Source organism: Felis catus, chromosome A1 (genome assembly GCF_018350175.1).
Source record: "Felis catus isolate Fca126 chromosome A1, F.catus_Fca126_mat1.0, whole genome shotgun sequence".
Lineage (NCBI taxonomy): Eukaryota > Metazoa > Chordata > Mammalia > Carnivora > Felidae > Felis > Felis catus.
Window position 1 is genome coordinate 33983467 of NC_058368.1, and position 19421 is coordinate 34002887.

Consider the following 19421-nt stretch of genomic DNA (forward strand, 5'->3'; position numbering starts at 1 on the left):
GTTTTCAGAGGGGACATTTATATCTACAATTACCCAAACATTATAGTTTGAGCCCATCTGTAAATTTACTCTGGAATATTTGGCATGTTGGGGAAAGAAGGCGTAGCGACAGTGGGTGCTGCTTTCTCCCGACCGGATGCCAGTCTGGGTCTTGCTGTCCTGTTACTAAGAGAAGTCTGAGAACCAGGAGCAGATCAGTAAATGGGAAACTGGGCCTGTAATGTTCCATAATCTCTCTGACTTTTACTCATTTCTTTGTATTTTTTCTTGAACTATCACACATGCTTTCTTTTAAGGAATACAGTTTAGAAATCTACTAGAAATGTGACTTCTAAACAATACTGGTAAAATGGGAACGTCCTACAGGTTCACCAGGTTTCATGCATTTTTGTTAGTCTTCACATGAAACCATATGATCTGAAAACACATATCATTTGTTTAAAAATTCCAAAAAGTTGTTTGAATATTTGGAAAGTATCATCAAAACATATAATTTGAAACAAAAGAAAAGGAATTGTTACATATGCCTTACTCACATGACTCGTTCTGATTCTTTTCTTCTTATTCTTGCCATCTGGTCTCTTTTCTGTGATATCCATTCTGAAAATATATTTTTACAGGGATACCTTAGGAACCTTGTATATTTACATCGAATGTAAATATTTTTAAAGAACTCAGATATATATATTCAGACCTGCGGTGCCTAGAGTTGATTCCTATAGTGGAGCAATATAGGAATGGGTCGGATTAAAATGGGTTGGATTCAACAATATTATGTTTAACATTATTAAAATGCATTTAATAAATGAGAAACTTTTGTTGGTTAGTTAAAATAAAAAGCTTCTTGGATTCCCTTTCTTCTAGATTTCTTTTTTATAAATGTTTTTATTTATTTTTGAGAGATAGAGCATGAGTTGGGGAGGCACAGAGAGAGAGGGAGGCACAGAATCTGAAGCAGGCTCCAGGATCTGAGTGGTCAGTACAGAGCTCAATGCTGGGCTCGAAATTGTGAACTGCGAGATTGTGACCTGGGCCGAAGTCGGACACCCAACCAACTGAGCCACCCAGGCCCCCCTCCTTTGTTCTAGATTTAAAAACATAAAATATTAGGGGCACCTGGGTGGCTCAGTGGGTGGAGCACTGGACTCTTGATTTCAGGTCAGGTCATGATCTCATGGTTTGTGGATTCAAGCCCCATGTTGATCTTTGCTGGAAGCACAGAGCCTGCTTGGAATTCTCTCTCTCCCTTTCTCTCTCTCCTCCCCGTTCACTCTCTATCTCTCTCTCTCACACACAAAATAAATAAATAAACATGAAAAAATATTTTAAAAAGATGAAATATTGGTTTTCTTTTTTATAAAAGTAATTAAATAAACCTTTCCGTAATTCCTTCTTTTTGTTCTTCATGCAAAAATGTGCTCTATTGAGATATAGTAGAGATAAAATCCTCCATCTACAATTCCTGAAAACAGAACATTTAATTTTTTTTTTTTTAAGTAAACTCTCTGCCTGACTTAGGACTTGAACTCATGACCCCAATATCAAGAGTTGAATGCTTTACCGACTGAGCCAGGCAGGTACCCCTAGACCATTTCATTTTTTTGTCCTCTTGATAAAACTTCCCTCTATATTTATTTATGCTTATGCAGGTCAGAGAAATAGACTAATGTATCTGTTTATAGCATAAGGAAAAGAAATTTATAGTTAATCTTATCCAACAAATACCTTATAATTATTTTCATTACAAATTTCCCGTTGAGCCTCGGTGGGCTTGGGCTTCATTTTAAGTACTTATCATTTAACTGGAGAAATCAAATCTCCAGGACACATCTGTTATTTAATGATATTAGAGTTTGGATTTTGTTTGGTGTAAGTGTAGGATTTTGATGGAAAGGCACTAGGGGTGGGAGAGGAAAGGAGCTCTGATTCAATATCCCCAGGTAATATGATATGAATAATTGGAAAATGGAGATATCATTTCAGTTGGTTAATTGTAATAAACCTATTATCTTGTTAGAGCATTAAGGTAGAATCAACATGTTGGGAAACAGATAAAAGGTGCAAGAAAGCATTTAAAATTCAATCATTAGGTTTCATTGCACCCATCTGCTCCCAGGAAATATAATTGGAAATTCGATTCATTGACCTTTAGCTGCCATTTTGGACCACAGTTTCAAAATCTATGTTTTCAAGTTGGACATTTGAAGTTAATTTGATAAGAGCCATATTCGGTACATTTTTAACCCAATTATGTTTTTGAACAAAATTTAGAAAAAATAAAATCAGGCTTAATGTGCTGGTGTATATATGACAGAGTCAGCATAGTTATTTAATCCTGGATCTAGTTAAAATAACTGATGTTCAAATTCATTAAGGTTTCAATTAACTAGAGGGACTGCTGAACTTTTTACTGTTATTTTATGCACGAACTCCTGCTTCTCATTAATTATTCTCTGGGTCCATATTATACTACATTTATACTTACAACATCCAATTATGCTAAAATTACGTACCATGGTATTAAAAAAAAGCAATATATAGTATTTCAGGTGGTTATCCTGAATTTAAAAAAAATTTTCCTCCCCCTCACTCCCTCTTGGCAACATAAGTATGACAGCACAGAATCTTCCCCGAATATTGCCTACGTCCTCATTCAGAAGAGTTACATGATGAAATTATATGCATAACACGAGAGATACATTATGTAAATTGACCATCATTTCTTGTCAGCATTTGTGTACTGCTCTGCTCGCTGAAGTTCATGTAACTTGGAAAAGAGTCATGATTAGACAGGTGTTTCTTCAGCCTATGAGATCAAGTTTCTGAAATATTTATATGGTGGCGAGCCAGATGTACACAGATTAACCTTATAATCCCATTTCACAGCTTTTCCAAATACTTGGAAACTTGTTAAGTATGAAGCTGATTATTCTGGCAGCGTATCTCCATTAATAGGATTCAGATCTTCCTTGTTTACAAGCCAATGCTGCTAATATGATCTAGTATATTAAATCAACAGAGAAACAGAAAAAGTAGAATCCATCCAAGGGCTAATTGACAGGGAAGTCTTTTCTAAAGCTTTTTAATGTGTTTTTTATTGACTTCATAATAACAGAACACACGTAGCGCAGGCGAATGATGTAACTGGGCTACTATGCTGCTATCATTTGGGATGAAGTAGTTATTTATCAGATTCTTCATGCTTCTATTGTAATGTTGATATAAGCCACATAAGACCGTGCATCTGCCCTTTACAAATATTACCTTCAACATCATCTCGATTGGAAGGCTTACTGTCATTCGACGTGTGAAATTATTTTAAATGCGCTCATCTTTTTTTTAATGAATAGAGGAAACACGGAGTAATGTAATAGTATGTCATGATTTTCATTATGCTTATTTATTGGTTCTGCAATAATAGACGGAGACTTTATTGTTACACATTCAGCTTGAGCCATTTATGCACAGTGCTAGTAGGTGCACCATTTCATATTGTTATGTTCTGTCCTCTCAAGAAAAGAGGTATCAGGAACCTTAAATCAAATTAGACTACAGGAAGAGTTTTATACTTTGTCTTTTTTATATTAAGTGTATAGCTTTTATAAACTACCTCACTCTGCTTGAATAAACTCATGCTCCTTCAGAGACAGGAAAAACCTATTTTTCAAACTATGTATGACAGCCTGATTCCATTTTCAGAAGAAGGAAGGAGAATGCAGGCCCTCAGCAAAGAGAAGAATTCTTCCACTTTTTTACTTCTTTGGGGGACAAATTATCTACTTTGTGTTTCATATTTATACATAATATGTCTAGTGCACGTAAAAGAAGAAGACATAATATTTCTTTAAACCTAGGATTAAGTGACCCTTAAAGAATAGTTTTTCAAGGACAATTGAAATGTAAATATATGAGAGTTGGGGGCCCTTGAATTTTTGGCTCCGTGACAGATATCCTAAAGGTGAAGCTACTCCACTGAGACTGTGCCTCTGGACCTGTGTAGTTGAGAGTCAGGCACCGCTAGTGTATTGCCTTTTGGATTTCAACTACTCTAACATTGAACTGGGAGTTTGTAGTCAGCCTCCAGGGATGAATTGGCTACATTTGACTGCAGGGCCACTTACTCCTTTCCTATTTGATTTGTACCAAGTCAATAGTTTCCCTAGAAGAGATTTTACTCTCAGGAATAACAGCAACTATTCCAAAACTCTTCTATGCAAGAAGATCCACGTTTTTGCATTTAAAATAACTTCAGGTTTTCGGTCCAGTATGTGTGTCTTTGAGTTTCTCTCTTTCTTGTTTTTCCCAAAGTTAAATGACTATATTTTTTTTCCTAATTTTAAGAGGAATTTTTACTGCAAAACTTCCACTAAAAAACCATACCTAAAACAGCACCTGGTGTATAGTAAGAACTCATTACATGTTTGTGGACTGAAAATAGAGAAAGTTGCATTTAAAAAGTTATAATTGCTTATAATTTAGTACTCAGAGGTAGTTATTGCTAATCTTTTGCTGTTCAGACCCACAATCCCTTCTGTAAATAAAAATCCAAAGAACTTAGATCTGAACTGATTTAAGATTATTTTTAATCTTTACTTGTCCCACTTAGTGTTAATATCAACTTTTTTTTTTTTTTTTTTTACTGAAGAAATACTAATATGTTTAAATTTGAGGTATTGTATCAGTCTCTGTTGGGATAGGCCATACATGACATGTACAACAAAATGTCATTCTGAGATATGGAAGACTTAAGGATTACAAAACATGTCTGAGTGCAAGGATTTTGAATAAGGGATTATAAACCTGTCTATCTTCCCATGCTGTAATGTGCAAACACATGCAGGACACACTAGAGTTTTGTCTAAAAATATAAATGTCTCATACATGATTCCATGTCAACAATGTGGTTTCATATTATCTGAACAATAATGGAATTTTGGGCCAATTAATGGATAATTCATTTAGTCAGTTCCTCCCTGATTGATGGTTTGATTCTTTACACTGAGATTCAATTCCGAAGGTTCTTGGTCTAAAAAAAAAAAAAAATTAGCTTTTCTGTCCAGAGTAAGATGCTTAACCTTATTTTTTTTTTTCTGGTTTCTTATTAGGTGTAATAATATTTGTTTCTCATAAAATTGTCATAAGAATTAAAGATGAAATATGATTATGCATATAAAGGATATGATCAATACTAAATTTTGAATGAATATTAACACATACGATTATTATTGTTAGCAGTAAATGACGTAACACGTGGAAGCAGATAACTGATATGCAGACATATTCTCCATAAAAATAATATTTCATGTTAGCAATTATGCAAGAGTACAATTTTAAACCAGAATACTTACGATTATAAAAAAGTAATTTTATTAGAATGCTAATTAATTTTTATTTTTTTAATATTTAATATTAAATATTTATGTAATAGTTAATATTTATTTTTATTTTTTAACATTTTTTATTTATTTTGAGACAGAGAGAGACAGAGCATGAACGGGGGAGGGTCAGACACAGAATCCGAAGCAGGCTTCAGGCTCCCAAAGGTCAGCACAGAGCCTCACGCGGGGCTCAAATTCATGGACCGTGAGAACGTGACCTGAGCCGAAGTCTGACTCTTAACAGACTGAGCCACCCAGGCGCCCCGAATGCTAATTTATTTTATTCCAAATTTCAGTTTATACCTCTTTAAACCAGGATTGGTTACTTTGTTCTAAATGCTTTTTTTCTTAAAGGTTATTTATTTATTTTGAGACAGAAAGAGAGCAGGGGAGAGGCAGAAAGAGAGGGAGAGAGAGCGAATCCCAACCAGGCTCCGCACTAATAGCGTGGAGTCTGATTTGGGGCTCGAACTCACCAACTGTGAGATCATGATCTGAGCTGAAATCAAGAGTCAGACACCTAACTGACTGAGCCACCGAGGCACCCTTGTTTTAAATGCTAAATAGACGTTTAAAAAAGTGATCAATTTTTGATAGACTGTCTTGCAAAAAAAATAATTTGCAGATATTTTAAACTTCTTACTTAAACCACCAAAGTGAACTCTGAAGTGGAAAGATGTTAAGTCTTCCTTCAGAACAGTGCTTTTTATGCAGAAAGAACTTGTGGTAAGTAAAGCTCACCCCAGGTAGAAACTGAAGAGAAGTTTCCACAAAAGAACTGTTGTAGAGCAATGAATACCAGAGAGTTAGAGACATATGATAACATCTGATTTCATTTACACTTCTTTTCATGTGAGAAAACTGAAGCACAGAAATATTACTCACATATATACAGCTAGCTAGAAATAGAAAATTAATGTCATGTGACTCATAGTTTAGGGCTTTTGTTTCTATACCAGTTGGGATATCATGTTTGGCCTGCATTCCTATGGAGGTATTGATGGAGTATGAAAACATCCTACAGCATGAATAATTGCTACTTTGAGTAGTGAAACTTAGTTCCTAGAAGGCAGGTCAATTTGGAAAAGAATTCTTTAAGGCTTTCATATATTAAGCTTCACATCTCTGCTGGGACCTATGTACGTACGACACATTGCCACAAGATCTTTCAAATTGATAGCCAGCAAGTAGTTTCAAGAAGTTCTGTAAGTTGGTCCTATAGAGTGAAAATATTTCCAGATTTTGGAGACTCCAGAAGCAGATTCTCAGATTCTCAGATTTGATCATAGAACTGGCTTTGATTCTTGTATTTGAACCAAAGCTATCCAGTAGACCTCATTGCTTTCCTCTGTGTTTATTATGATTCAGAGCTGAACAATTGCAGGAACAAAGCCATTCGTGGGGGGGGGGGGTGTGACCTGGTATCAGAACTCTGTAGGGAGCATTGATTAACAAGCATTATTAGAATGAAAGTAATAAATCTGTAAAATACATCAGACAGTGATAAATAGTCTAGAAAGCAAAGCACAATACTCACAAAAGGGAGATGGGTCATACAGGACTTGCAGGATTTTATTTGAAAGAGTGTGAGATTTTGAGTCAAAAGAAACTTATTCCTATTACTTACTCATAAAGGGACCTCCAACTAGCCTTTCGTGAATTCCATAGGCCTCAGTTTCTCCACCCATAAAATAGAAATAATTATAATGGTTCCACTTGGTGAAGTTGAAAGGAAGTTTAGATTTGGAGAGGTTGAGAAACACAAAATCACCCTGTAAAATATGTAAGGAAGCACAGGAGACAAAGGACCAAGAACGGAAGAGTTCTTTTCTCTGGGAAAGAACAGGTTACTTACTTTTATTCTAAGTACACTCTAGAGGAACTTGTAATACACTTCAGGAAACTTAATGTGCCTAAGTACATTTTGTTTTCAGGTGTTCCCATGATGGTACTGTTTGCACAGTTTTAAGTAGTTTGGAATTGAATATAAACATGCTACAAATCACCTAACACTGAAATCCACTTAAAAAATATGAACAATTTTTCAATCAGGCAGCTTCCAAATGCATACTCTGAGAGAGAAGTCTGTGTCCCACAGAAGATGAAAATAACTTATGTGTTTTCTTGTTTTTTTAAACTATGACCTAATTAAACGTAGTGTATATGTGAAAATGCCTCATTAGTATTTTATCTACAGGAGTGAGTAGACTAAAAATTTTAATTATAACGTTAAGAGCTGAGACTTAGTTTTTCTAAGCCAAGAGCCTGCAACTTTTCCTATTAAGGATCAGATAGTAAATATTTAGGGTTTGTGGGCCATATAGTTTCCATCAAAACTATTCATCTCTGCCATTGAAGCATGAAAACAGCCATCGACAACATGTAAATGAAAGGGCATGGCTGAGTTCCAATAAAACTTGATTTTCAAAAACAGATAGTGGGCCTTACACCATTTTTGTAAGGTATGATTAACTGTTAACATTTCTTAATTTCTTTCCGTTTGTGTATTTATAAAAAAAAAAAACAAAAACCAAAAAACCTGTACCATGTAAATTACAAATAACCTCTAACAAGATCAAGATATTTGTCTGTTGTTTCAAACTAGATATGGAAGAATGCAGGCCTAGTATCTCATGAAATGATTGTCTGGGTAAGCCTGCTGCTTTTTCCAGAGGAGAAAAATTCTTAGCACTGAAGTGTCCAAGCAAAGAAAGCTGGGGATACTTGAATTAGGTATTAAGTGTCAGTCTGATAAAGACTAGAGATATTTCATTTCATTTTGTGCTAATGTTTAATTAAAAATCTGTTAGCATTAGTAAAGACACTTAGCTTTATTTTAATTTCAGGTATGAATACCAACCTAAAATAGACTCTTTCCATTGAATCATACATTTTGAATGTGATACTTATTCCTGCATTTCAGAGGGAAAAATGATAAATATTCTAGTAATCTAATACTCATAAATTTGATTAATAATTAATTTCTTCTTCAAACTTAGGAATGCCTTTACTTTGTTAAAGTCATATCTCAGGGCAGATCTTCCAAATTCCCTGTATATTATCTCCTAAGTTTTTTTAATTGTACTCTTACATTACTCATTTTGTTTTTCAAATACAATGGATAATTTTTTCTGGAAAATTTAAAGTTTATTTATTTATTTTGAGAGAGAGAAGGAGAGAGAGAGAGAGAGACTGAGAGAATCCCAAGCAGGCTCCTGCTGACACAGGTCTCAGTCTCCCAAATCGTGAGATCATGACCTGAGTCGAAATCAAGAGTCAGACACTTAACTGAGACACCCAGGTGCCCCTGAAAATTTAAATTTGTATATATTTTTTGTTGTTTTGGAAGGGGTTAGTAACTTATCTTTGAAACCCATACAAAAGACCAGGACCACAAAATTCCCCCAAAGTAATTATTTAAAATAAATAATTATTTACTAATTATTGTAAAATAAATTGATTGGTCGGCTGTTTGCATGAATTGTTGCTTATAAAGTTAAAAATTCTCAGGGTACCTGGGTGGCTCAGTTGATTACATCAGACTTTGGCTCAGGTCATGATCTCACAGTTTGTGAATTAGAGCCCTGCATTGGGCTCTGTGCTGACAGTTCAGGGCCTGGAGCCTATTTTGGATTCTGTGTCTGCCTCTCTCTCTCTGCCCCTCCCCTGCTTGTGTTCTGCCTCTCTTTTTGCCCCTCCACTGCTTGTGCGCGTTCTCTCTCTCTCTCTCTCAAAAGTAAATAAATAATTTTGAAAAAAAGAAAAACAACTTCCTTTTATAAAGAGTTAAAAATTCTTTATTAATGTGCTAGAGGAGGGGCACCTGGGTGGCTCAGTCAGTTGAGCGTCCGACTTCGGCTCAGGGCATGATCTCACAGTTCATGAGTTTGAGCCCCGCGTTGGGCTCTGTGCTGACAGCACAGAGCCTGGAGCCTGCTTCGGATTCTGTGTCTCCCTCTCTCTCTCTGCCCCTAACCCACTCGCATCCTGTCTCTGTCTCTCTCAAAAATAAACATTAAAAAAATTTTAAATTTTAGAGGAAGGAAAAAGTAAGAAAGGTATTTCATCCTTAATTTCACCTTGAATTCCTTCTATTTTTTTTTTTTTTTTACTATTAGGAACTGGAATGCACCTATACAGGTGATGAGTTGAAAGGCAGATGCAAAATCAGACAGGAACCTGATCTTGCTGATATTTTTTTTTCTTTCATTTGCAAAATTTAACCGATTATTTGAATAATAATAGACTTTATCTTCTGATCAACAATGGTATTTGGAGGAGGAAGACTGGTGAACTGTGTGTACCAAAATCATTGTATCTTTAATGTTTTAAATTTTAGTGTATTTTGGAAAAAAAACAAACTGATGATATGTGACAGACAGACAGTTTGGTTTTTAAATTAGTTACTTAGATTAGTTATTTATATCTTTTAAATTAGTTATTTTTGGGGAATTTTCTGTAATGATTGGCTGAATGTAATACTTTGAATTTCTTTTGCACTTTAAAAGGTAAGTGTTCAGAAGTGCCTATTTTGACAATTTATATGACTGTCATGATGGTAAGTAATCATACAGTTAAGCCTACTGCTTGCATTAGACTGTTTGATAATACACGGCCATTATTACCTTTTTATGTTATTGGCCAAAGGAAGAAAATCTAGTTATTGGAGTTATATGCAATGCTCAGCATATTCAAATAATTTAATGTGCAAGCATGGAAAGGTAAAAGTGCATATTCTTTCAGTGAGTTGTCTTATTAGTACGGGGTATGGCAGTACTATTTTTGCTTGGTGTGTAACGTAATTTTTAAAAGCATTTCAAGTCAAGTTACATTCATTTCTCATTAACTTAGTTCTGAAAATGTTGGGATGGATCCTGATTTTTCTCTATTTGCCAGAGAGGTAGCACAGATACTGACTGGTCCTGGTGGTTCCCGGCAAGTACGTTGTTCTGCAGTGAATTGGGTATATGAAGGGTAACTTTATGAAAGTTAGTTAGCTGTCATTTCTCTTAAATGTCATTTCTCTGTTAAAAAAATGTAGACAGTAACATTACTATGTGTCCTAGGGCAATTGAGGAGAATGAGTAATAAATATCAATAATACTGTTGTGTGGATACTAAAATGGAACAGCATACTCCAAGCCTCCTAATATAGAAAGTACACAATGACTCTGTTTCCATAAATTTAGATTCAGTGCAGTATAGTTTCAAAACATGTCCATATTAGCTAAATAAATTAGACTGAAAACTGGCTTGAATCTAAATAAATTAATTTATCAAATTTTTCTTTCACTTATTAGCAAGTTTTTAACATTAATGAAATAAGAGTTTAAGAACTGTATCTTGCATTCACAGTGACAATAAATAAAATGGTGAGTCACCGATTTGTCTCCCTCCCTTTTCTCTCTTTCTCTTCATATGTCAGAGTTCTAGAAGTTTAGACTTCTAATGAATTTTCACTGGCTACATTTACCTTTGGGTTCTTAGTTTGGAGGCCTGATTGCAGAGAATCCAGTTGTAGGTATTCCCTCTGGTGGGATAAATCTTCCATATTCTTGATAGAGAACAAGAGCACTATAGGAGGAAAGCAGAGAAGAATCTTCTAAGACAATATATCTGGCTGAGAGATAGCCAAAACCAACCAACCAACCAAACAAGCAAACAAACAACCAAACAGAAAAGAATAGAACTCCCAACTCTCCCCCACCCCTACCACCACTGGAAGAAAACAAAAAGACTGGGTATAAGCTAGGGTTGAGATAGAGACTGACCTTACTAAAGAGAATGGACTAATTGCAGGTATTAAAGTCAGCCACTCAAAGTTTGAATTTTTTTCCCTAAGACATCAACTTATGGCATAACTCTATGCCATTGCCAGAGAGAAAGCACATCTAGCATTCAGGGGCACCTTGGTGGCCTATGGACTCCAAACTTCAGCAAAAATAAAAAAGAGAATGCGCAGCATTCTCTACTTTGTGTGCTTTTCTAGATAACAAACAGCACTCCTCTTACCTTTTGATTATTTCAACATTCTTCTTTCTTCTCAAAGCTGATTTTCTTTAAGATTCATAAATTAAATGATTAAACTCCAGCATACAAGTTATTATTAAAATTATCAGTGTTGTTTATGAAAGAGTTAACATTTGCAAAAGGTTTTAATATACAGACTCATTACTTTCAGAACAAAATCATCTAAGTCATCCTAATTGAGCTGTAGACTTAAAATGCTTGCTTACAGGATGTGGCTGTTCTTGCTCTCTCATTTCTAATTTAAAGTAATGCTAGCTTTTGCTAAATGTGGTAAGAATTTCTCATGTTTTTATTATGCCTTTAGTAGCAAAACACAAATGTCGACCACACTATACTTGTATAAAATGTATTATTTTGAAAATCATTGATAAATACAGTTATTGCCATACCTCATGCACTTTGAAAATTCCAGAGCCATAGGTGCTGTCAGATAACTTTATAAGTGGTGGCTTAAAGTGCTGTTGCCTACTTCAGCAATGTAGAAAGAACCACACCATATATTCTGTTGAAGGCAAAGCTATCAGAAGCGATGTCGGTATGAAAAGGCTTAAAGTGAATTATTCACCTCTTAACACTCCCTTGTGTTCAGTCTGCTACAAAGAGAATGCTTACTATCAATGTGAAAAGCAGTGCCTTTGAATTAAGGGAAAAGTTCAACTTGTTTGGCTTTGTTTTCACCCCAATGGCATCAATATGTGCAGTCAACCTTATGTCCGTAATTCAAAAGAATTTTCAAAATTCCACTCCCCTGTGCCCCTGGATGAGGAAAACACTGATCATCTTAGTATAGCTGAAGCTGTAATGATATGATTTAACACCATAACTACACATCCAACCCCAAATTCGTGTGTGAGAAGCCAGTTTTCTCATAATAATGACTTTAAAGAGTCGAAGTATGTCAAAGACATACTTTCATTTCTCTTTAATAATTCCTATGCTAAATCAATACCTCTAGAATGAAACCTTTCTTCATATTTGTATTGCAACCTTTGGGAGAGTCTTCTTGTATTCGACATAAATATATTACAAGTTTATCAAGACACTGAGGCAAATACGCTTTTAGAACCTGGTACAAAATGCTGCGTCTTTTCCTTCTCAGTGTCTAATCTGCTGTCGGTCGTATTCAGCGTATTTTTAATTTCAAATGTTGTAGTTTTCATTTTTATAAGTTCCATTTGGGTCTTTTCTATATCATCTACTTCTCTCCTTCGGGCCCAAGATGAAAATGATACAAGGGAGGTACTTAGGGCTCAAATTTTAAGAAGGCACTTGCTCTCAAAGCCAGGCTTTTACGTTCTTGACCATATTTTTAATATTCTAATATTTAAGATTCTTGTTGGTTAATTCCATCATCTCTTTCATGCCAGGATCTGTTTTCATCGATTGATTTTTCTCCCAGCCATGGGTTATATTTTCTTAACTTGTTGCAGACCTTATAATTCTTGATTGGGTCTCAGCTATTGTGAATTTTATATTGTTGAATGCTGGAATTTTTATATTGCCTCAGGTCTGAGCTAAACGTATGTTTGTGGAATGAATTTACCCACTGAGCCTCTGTCTCAAAGGTCTCCTTTCTGGTAAAGAAACAGACATAGAAAGGTAAAAGGAGAGCAAGGATGCCAGCAGTTTATAAAGCACTGCCTCCTACATTTCCACACCAATGATTCTGGAAATGCGAGAGCTGTTTGTTTTGTCAAAAATTGTTCTCTCCATAGGAAATTTCCTGACTGCCCCATGAGTCTGTAATGGGAAATATAAGAGAACACTGGCGAATTAGCACCAAGGTATTGTGGACATATTTATCACATAGTGATTGGATTAATCACAGATTGAATTCCAGAATTTACTGAAATAGCATCTGTGATGAGAAAGACTAAACCATACAATCCACTTTCTTAATGATTGAATTATTTTTTTTTCTCTTCCTTCTGCAGGGATACCTTTGAAAATAGTTTTCTGATGTTTTCTTTCTTAGAAATTAATTAGAAATGGGATTCAAAATGATGATGTCTTTAATTTTCTTATCCATAATTGTCTCATTTCCTAGAAATCCAAATATTGTTTTAAAATTGCTCAGACTTTCCTCCAGTTATCATTATTTCATGATTATTACAGTGCTGCATGCAGGACTTTAAAAAGTGTAAAAGTTATAATGGAATTGTATTAGATAACTAAGAAATTTTCATATATTATATAAAGTATAAAACAACATCTTTTAAATAGTATATCCTAATTTTACCACCAAAGTTGTAAAATTATTTTGAAGGTATTTTAATACACTTTGGTATATCTTAGATGCTAATCATTTCATATTCAATGTGTTTACACTCTTTACAAATATATTCTGTTCACTCTCAAATGTAGAATCAATACACAAGGTATTTTCTTTAAAAAAAAAAAACAAAAACAACTCACCGTTTCTGAGGATGGATCCCCGTTCTTCACAATCTAGCCATGTTTGTTTCCTGCATTGAAATAAAAAGCCATTCCTTTGTTGGGGAGTCTAGCTGGCTTATTCGGTAAAGCATGCAACTCTTGACCTCAAGGTCATGAGTTCAAGCTCCAGGTTGGGTGTGGGACCTATTTTTACAGAAAGAAAAGCCATCCCTTTGCAATAAATTCTGTCTGCAAACTTCGTTTGAAGTATTTATGTTATGGTTGGGTAAACAGGAACTGCACACAAGGAAAACATCTTTGAAAGAAATGAAAATTTAGCTAAATAATTCATATTAAGGTGACTGTCTTACAGAGCTGTTGCTTGGGTTTGCTAGTGTGGCTGAATAGATCTCTATATCCTGAATCCATTCGTAGTCTGTCCAAATGAATACGGAATTTCTACATAGGTTTTATAAGTTGGCTTTGTATAATTTTTTAAAAGTTCAGAAACACTCCTTATTGAAGAAACTTAATAAAAGAGCTTATAGATTTATAATTCTCTGTGAGGCAGAAGGATCTTCAGCATATATGGCAGGCAGATAGCGCCTTAGATTTAATTTTCGAATTACCTTTTTGAGCATATAGTAATGAACTTGTTTTGAATGTAGAGTTCCATGTATTTTTAATCATGTACATATAAAAGCTTCATGAAACCACCACCACAATCAGGATAGTAAACAGTTCAGGAGTTGAAAATCTTCATGCTGTATCTCCCTTAGGCAGTTTTAAAACTTGCCATCCACTGATCTGTTCTATGTCATCATAGTTTTTGGTTTTTTGAAAAGTTTTATAAATGGAATTATACAGTGTGAAATTTTCTGAGTGGCTTCCTTCATTCACCAAAATGCTTTCAAGGTGCATCTAAGTTGTTGTGTCACTAGTTTTTTTTTTTTTTTTTTTTTTTTTTTTTTTTTATTGCTAAATAGTTGTCCAATGTATGCATGTACCACAGTCTGTTTATCTATTCACCTATTGACAGATATATGGGCTGATTCCAGTTTTGACAAAGAGGGCTCCTGTAAATATTTATGTACAAATCTTTCAAATCTTTGTGTGAACATAGTTTACATTGCCTTAAAGTAAATCCCAAATGGCTGCATCAGTCTGGATGTTTTTTTTTTTTTTTTTTTTGCTATGGATTATGCTTTTGGTATCATGTCTAAGAACTCTGCATATTGCCAAGTCACAAAGGTTTTCTGCTAGGATTTCTTTAATGTACAGATTTACATTTATATTTAGAGGTGTGGTCCATTTTGATACATACATTTGATACATACATACATTATATATATGTATACATCCATACATATGTATAACATACACACACACACACACACACACACACACACACAGAAAGAGAGGGAGAGAGGTGTAGTTTAAGGTTCATTTCTATTGAATTATCTATCGAATTGCCTTTTGAAACTGTGTCAAAAATCAATTGGCCGTATTTCTGTGGGCTACTTATGGACAGTCTTCTCTGTTCTATTGATCTATGTGTCTTTTTTGTCTACAGTACTACACTGTCTTGATTAGTGCAGCTTCATAATAACTCTTAAAATAGATAGTGTGATTCCCTCAACTTTATTCTTCTTTTTCAAAATTTTTTTGGCTATTATAGTCACTTTGCTTTCCATTATGAATTTTAGAATCCTTGTCTGTATTTACAGTGAATCATGCTGTAAATCTGAATGTTGTTATATTACATGTATAGATTATTTGAGGAACATTGACAGCTTTACCTTGCTGAGTCTTCCACTCCATAAATGCAATATATTTCTTCATTTATTTAGATCTTCTTTGATTTATTTCATCAACTTTTGTAATTTTCAGGGCACAGATTCTGTACTTGTTATTGAAAATATTTTTTTTCTAAGCATTTGATTGGTAGGCAACTATGATAAATGGATTGCTTTTGAAAGTTTGGTTTTCAATAGTTCATTGCTAGAATATTGAAATATAATTGATTTTTGTGTGATGACCTTGAATACGGCAACCTTATTTATTGGTTCTAAAAGTTTTGTTTCCAATTTGTTTTTTTTAATTCCTTTTTATTTCCTGCCTAAACAGTAATATTATCTGCGAGTATAGTAACTGAGAAATTTCCCCTTCCTTTTTAATTTATCTTTTATTTATTTTTCTTGCCTTGTTGAACTTAATGGGTCTTTTAGCACAATGGTGAATAAAAGTGGTGAAAGCAAGAGTGAAAACTTTCAGTCTTTCACTGGTAAATATAATATTAGTTATACCTGTTTTTTGTTTGTTTGTTTGTTTGTTTGTTTTTTGGTAGATGCTCTTTATACAGTTGAAGAAGTTTCCCTCTCTGCCTTTGCTGAGAATTTTTATCATTCATAGATGTTGACTTATGTCAAATGCTTGATACATTTTAAGAATTGCTATTTTTACTATTTACTAGTAAAAAATAATCTATTTGACTCCTTTTACTATCCACTTTCAATTCAACTTCTTTAGGCATATGTAAGTGGTCATATCAAATTAATCTACTTCAACAAATAAAGAAGTTACCCAGTTTGAGCCAACATGGTTTAGTTTCAGTAGGTGCCTTCTTTTGGTCTTTTTCATAGATGCTTTTTTAAATCATGATTTGTTTTCTAGAGTTATAACAGAAGAAACAAATTGTAGAGTATGTAAATATATCTTCGGATGTACCTGACAAATAGCTTATTATTGAGTACTCCTGATAAAAATTCTGATTTTGAATGTCATTTATAAATTGACTACAATTTGCTGAGTATTCCTGGAGAAATGCATAAAGGCAAGTAATCAAAGAAACCCTTCATATCATGCAGACTTATCCACTTTGTATGTTAGTTTAATTGATTACTTGCTTATTTGTGTTTTCAGTACAAAGGAAAGTAATGAATACTAAGTTTTCATGTTCATCAAACAAAAAAACAAGGAATGAACAAAAAAATGAAACTAGGAGAATGGACTCAGTTTTATAAGATAGTTCAGATCTATTTTCTTACGAGCAAATAATCAGTAAAAAATGGCCAAACTTCTGTCTTTTATTCCAGACTGAACTAGATTAAAAAGATGATCACATTCTAAAGTTTTTAAAGTGTCTATCTTGGAAGTTTTCTGTAACTACCCACCAATTCCAAGTACTTTTACAAATAATAAACAAATTATATGTTTAAAAGTAATAGTTAAAAGTCACTGTGTTCCAGTTGAATTTGAAGGGAAAACATTAGTGTATATGATTAGTTTGTATGGAAGAGGATAAAATTTTCAAAGATATAAATATTCATGTTTAATAACTCTGATGAGTCCTAAAAAACTACAAGTGTCTGACCTCAAGTTTTACCTTCTTCTTAGACTTAAAAGTTAAGATTTATAGATATGCAAGGTAAAACGAATTTTTTAGAGTACATTATCGGGAAATATCTTAAAACCCTTCCATTTCTAAATTAAATGATGCTGTGGTACATATGGCTTTTGTTTTGGGTCTATTTTCATTTTCCTATGCAAATACAGTTATTTTATATTCAGATTATTTTAAATGAGTTTTCTGACACCCTTGGAGCCTGGATAATGAAAATGTTATTTTCTATATTAAAACCAGTGTGGTTTTTATAGTGAGTTAGTTATATGTTTGTTAAAGGCCAAATGGCTATTTCATTATGGTTATCATAAACACACACACAATCTTTCAGGCTTCTACGTATTTAATGGATAAATGCAGGCACTATTAGTAAACTTCTGATACTCTGCTACTGATTAAGCTGCAGATTTTTAACAATTCTATTTTGTGAAATTCTATAACGATAAACCAATCTTTCTTTCTCTTCTTTCTTTCTTTCTTTCTTTCTTTCTTTCTTTCTTTTTCTTTCTTTTTTACATTCCTTTTTACCTCTCTCCACATCATTCCTCCTCCAGCGTATACGTATCTTTTTGTTTCTCTCTTTCTCCTCTCTACTTTTCTCTTGCCTTTCTCTGTAATTATATTTTTCTCCTCTTTCTTCCCCTTCTAAAATCCCTTCTCTTATGACTTCCTCTCGTTTTTCGATTTTCATCAAAATAACATTTGGTAGCAACACCATTGCTCAGTGGTCATCAAACACTCTGATGCATCCATGCAAACAGACATCGTACAAACATACATATGCACATGTGCACGTGCACACACACATAATTTAAAAATAGCTCTTCATTCGGTGGGAAAACATATTCTATTTCTTAGTTCAAGTCTTTTAATTTATTAGAGCTGTTTAGAACTTTAACAATAGGCAAACATTTTTAGATACTCTCCCTAGTAGAACAGTGGAAGGAAAGTTTCCTTATCTGTTTCCCTGTGTTTAACTGAATAGGGATCCTATCCTGTGATGCTTCACCTAACTAAAGCCATTACAATCACAAAGTTACTTATAATAGCACTTATGTTTTCTAACTAGAGTTTCTACTTTGATTTATATTTTACTCTCTCTGTAATACTCAGGATTCTGTTTTTCTGAAGTGTTCTAAGATACTCATGGCCTAGTCTGTAACCGACAACAATAATAGGTTGCATACATGTTTTTGGCTAATTCAAAAGAGGAACTTGATTTTATTAAGCTAAAATGTGGAGTTTCTAAATAATTATAGTTTTAAAATTTAGCAAAATTCTGTTGCAAACATTTTTGCCCCAGTGTTGTTTTCCGCTATTATTTTTACTAGAAGATTATCACCCTTAAAAACTGATAGTTTGCCATTATGGAAACAAAAATTAATGTGCTTCACAGAACCTAAACACTAATAAAACATGTTAATGAAAAATGTCTGCTACCAAATGCTAGTTAAAGCAGATTAGAAGTGAGAAATGCATTGACCTTGTTTACCTTCATCTTTGCATTTTGATAAAGGTCATTTGAGCACCGACAAAAGATTATAGATTCAGAAATTTATGAGGCTATTTCCTGTCCCCAAGCTTTTAACAGACAGTGAAACTTGGTATTTTAAGCTATTACTCTTAACATGTCCTTTTCCCCCCAATAATAAATAGTTCCCAAAAGCCACATAATTAAAATTATTTCATGGGAAGAAAAAAGAGTACTGTTAGTTTAATTTAGCTTTATTTATACGGAAACACATATTGCACTATGTTAAGCCTTACCTTGGGCCCTCTTCTTCATGAATCGCATGCTCCTGTGTCACTGATACTTACATGCTGGATGATCTTGTATGAATCCATAGCTGCTTCAGAGCACAATGGTGTGATATGAAGTGATGCTGAAAACAGGAGAACCTTTGTCACTGAGTCAGCTGCAAGAAGAAGTGATGTGTATGAATGTACAGTATAGGGAGATCTATGAAAGATCTAGTCTCTTTCTCCCAAAAGACTCTGTTCCATGATACAAGGAGAATTCAGTTCTTTTTGGCAGACCTCCACATCAGTTTGGAAGCAGTAAAAACAACCACAAAAACAAGCCTGGTTTCTCAACGTCTTTACTCTCAATATTTTAAGTGACATTTTATTTCTTATTTTTATTTCACTTTGTTTTCGATAACCAGCGGTAATACCCCTTTCCACTGTATCGTTTGAGTTCAATGCCATAATAGGAATGTAGATGAGAATGAATT

General features: G+C 34.0%; 1 protein-coding gene and 1 long non-coding RNA gene across 8 annotated transcripts in view; one reads left to right on the top strand and one right to left on the bottom strand.

Annotated features, from left to right (window-relative positions):
* PCDH17 (protocadherin 17) overlaps window positions 1-19421 on the top strand; it is a 99099-nt gene that overhangs the window by 16152 nt on the left and 63526 nt on the right. The gene's annotated exons all lie outside the window — the stretch shown is intronic.
* Window positions 73-13911, bottom strand: LOC111559874. 2 transcript variants are annotated; one of them, XR_002741316.2, is made up of 4 exons: window positions 13824-13911; window positions 10852-10952; window positions 537-600; window positions 73-176 (listed from the first exon to the last, which is right to left on the bottom strand). It is a non-coding gene; the product is annotated as an uncharacterized LOC111559874 (long non-coding RNA). The 2 variants fall into 2 exon arrangements; XR_002741311.2 differs by lacking the exon at window positions 13824-13911 and adding an exon at window positions 11798-12065.